General features: G+C 32.1%; 1 long non-coding RNA gene across 1 annotated transcript; it reads right to left on the bottom strand.

Moving 5' to 3' along the window:
* Window positions 1–1,553: 1,553 nt before the first annotated feature.
* LOC143057217 (uncharacterized) lies at window positions 1,554–2,638 on the bottom strand. Its single transcript, XR_012972670.1, has 2 exons — window positions 2,140–2,638; window positions 1,554–1,765 (listed from the first exon to the last, which is right to left on the bottom strand). It is a non-coding gene; the product is annotated as an uncharacterized LOC143057217 (long non-coding RNA).
* Window positions 2,639–3,555: the final 917 nt, after the last annotated feature.

The following is a 3,555-nucleotide window of genomic DNA, read 5'->3' as shown; positions in this document are numbered from 1 at the left end:
AATCAATCAATTATTACATTTTAGCAGGTTAGAGATGTGGAGGGCGGGTGTATAATATAAGTTTTGTTGGACGTTTTCCTTGTCTTGCATGTTCATGTGTCGGGGCGATATTTCGGGTATGTTCAATTGGTTGGTATCTTTGACATACATAATTAAATTTAAAAAGCAACGAATGCGGTTGTTTGATTTGAAATATTCCGTTCGTGCTTCTTTGTACAATATTTGTTTGTTTTATTGTAATTTAGAAACATTTGGTATGTTTATATCCTGTCATGTTATGGTTTATGATATTCTCGTATTCTTGTCTTTCTTTTTTGCTGACATGCGTTGTCTATATGCCTTTTAGTGTTACTGCGGTGCATATGGCATGGCTTTAGATTTGTACATATAGATCCCGTTAGTATGCGATTGTAAAACATGTGTGTATGCTTGTCTTTTAATTTTGCATTTTCTGTATGACTTTTGTGTTTCTTTTCTTTCGTTATGTTTTTGTATTATGGTATCTTAAATATGTGTTATCTTGTCATTAATATTTTTTAGCGTGTTTGGTCTGTATACCATTTTTGTCTTTTTGTGTCTGTTTGTTTTGTTGCGCATCGTTGTCCGTATGGCGGAATTTGGCGTGGTTCTGTACTTATACGTCCCGTTATAGTTCTATAGTAAAACATTTGTGTATGCTTGTCTTTCATTTTTGGTGGGGTGCTTGGTCTGTGTGCATTTTTTTCCTTTTGTGTCAGTTTGCTTTGTTCGCACATTGTTGTCGGTATGGTGAGATTTGATGCGATTGTAATACAAGTGAGGGGTTCAGCTGGCTATAACATCAGGTTCAATCCACAATTTTCTGCATAAGAAAATGCCTGTACCAAGTCAAGAATGTGACAGTTGTTATACATTCGTTTGATGTGTTTGAGCTTTTGGTTTTGCAATTTGATTAGGTACTTTCCGTTTTGAATTTCCTCGGAGTTTGATACTTTTTGTGATTTTACTTTTTACATACTGTTACATCGTATTGCATTTAGTTTAAAAAAAAAAACAATCATTGACACCAACATAAAAAAACATTTACATATTAAAAAATAGATCACATCTTCTACACTAGTTAGCATCATTAATGGTCTTTGTCATATTTTAAACCTCCGAATAATTATAATAATTATATTTAACGTTCATAACCAGCCCATACAGATATTTGAAATCCATCCAAAAACTATCTTTTCGAATTCAGTGATTTTTGTTTTGTTTGTGAATATAAAAGTGTGGTATTTATGTGAATAATGTGTTATTTAAGGCATATTTCAGTATTTGTTTTCATAGTTATATTTAATCACCAATGGTCAAGACTGGGGCTGCTTATTACTTTAAGTTTATTATATTTTTACTAAATTTATTGTCTTTCAAGATAATCGATATACATGATTTATAACCTGGAAGTATCTATACAGACAATGAGATGTGGTATGATTACTGACTCCGTAAAACAAACATTATATTCTGATGAATCCATGTTTGCAGTTTTGCTAAGCTTATTGGTGCATTATTCTTATATGACTTACATTCAGAAATCCTTTACCCTTTAGGAGAATATAAAGTATCGCAGTGATGAGATATGTAAGTATTTTCCAGTCTTTTCCCGCTAAAAGCATCCACAAAATTCCGTTATGATCAATAGACGTAACTGCTAGCCAGCACCACACTCCATTTATTCCAGTCACTGATTCGTTCTTCCCTAACACGCCCATTGTTAACGCTACCGTTGTAATGATTCCTAAAACATGATTCAAAATATGTACTAAGAAAATGAATACAACAGTTTAAATCGTGTGTAACTCAAAACTTTATTCAAGTAGCCGTTCAAAGAAAAAAGGAGTTAGTTCAATATATATTAATAATGTTTACCATACATTTAGTACGTATATGTCATTCGGTATTTGATTATAAACGATGTACATTAGTCAAGTAATTCAGTATACATGAAAAAGGTGAGTTTTCATATGTACTAAAATGAAATTCATTATATTCGGAACTCATTTATCAATCTGCTTTAACGTACGAAAGAACATCAACGAAAATTGAAAAGTCTCTGGACCAGAAATATCCAGCTTGTAAACCGTAAAATTGACGAGTTAGAAAATTTCAAACCTGGTATTCCCCATGCTACAACAAGCACACATGTAAACATAACTCCAGATATATCTACCACTCGGGAAAACCAAACGCAGATGAAAAGATAAATTGCAATGAATGATGTCCACAGAAAAGAAGCAATATTTGAAAATGTTGTGATGAAACTTTGAGCTTTACAGAAATTATCCGATGCGGAATCACATGTGTTGGTATTCTGCAGTCCAATCGAATACCATCTCATAGTCGCCATTAAGTAGCCTGATGCAGTCAGTATATCTGCTAATGTTAGAGCTATTAACATCAAACGAACAGTATTACGTGTAGACGGCACAACATAATATGACCAAATTAATACTAATCCTCCAAGTATTGACAACAGAGAACTTATTGTTGCAATAACAGCTGATACGGCGAGTTCTCCAGGGTTAAATTTAATTGTATCGTTAGACATCGTTTCCTTTTTTACTTTGGATAATTGTTAACGGTACCTAAAAGAAACTATACAAGTACATCTTACTTTACAACGAATTCACTTTACAGATCACTTGACATACATTTTTACAGAAAAAAAGTACTCTATAATACAATTACATTCAATAATGATACAAATAGACATGAAGTAGAACTTATTGGTTACTATTGAAGAGTGTCATCACTCAGAGATTACATTATTGGACCTCCTATGTACGATTTAATATTATAGGTGTAATACCAACATTGAGTTTCCCCTATTAGTCTTTGTTAAATTTGCACTTTTCAAAAAATTGTGCAGAATTTATCTTTGTTTCAAATAAAGAAATACTTGGCATGAGTAAAGTTTATCCTGTCCAGTACTAATATTTCGTTGCGTATAAGAAAATAACCATTTTTGAAATTCCCAAGATATATGTTTATGAAACAAAAATGTTTTACTATGATAAAATGTAGGATTAATTATCTACAACTGTCAAATTCAAGGGAATATTCAAGGGAATACACACTCCATATAAAGAACGATACATAGCTGGATCGTCAAAATGTTCGACTAAACATCTTTCTAAAATACTGACTACTATTCTTTCTACAGTTAAAGATGGGCTTCAAAAATATTGTGATGAGATATATTCTACCAGTTGTGTTAACCAGATGTGGATTCTAAAACAAATTGAAAGATCTACTGCTTAATCTTCGATCACAATCTTTGCAATTTTCCAGCAACATAAAGACCTTTGATTTTTCTACGCTTTACACCACTATTCCCCTTGCTCAATTGAAAGATTGACTCCATCTTCTCATTATTTCTATAAAAATGGGAATCGTAGATACAAATTTCTTGTTTTGGGTTACAAAAATTCATATTTTGTGAAGAACCACACTGAGTCTACCAGAAAATATACTGAAGATGATATGATCAATATATTTGTTTAGTTTGGAGGATTCATATTTCAACAG

Source organism: Mytilus galloprovincialis, chromosome 13, assembly GCF_965363235.1.
Source record: "Mytilus galloprovincialis chromosome 13, xbMytGall1.hap1.1, whole genome shotgun sequence".
NCBI lineage: Eukaryota > Metazoa > Mollusca > Bivalvia > Mytilida > Mytilidae > Mytilus > Mytilus galloprovincialis.
Note: the sequence above shows the minus strand (reverse complement) of the source record. Positions and strands in the feature narration are given on the sequence as shown.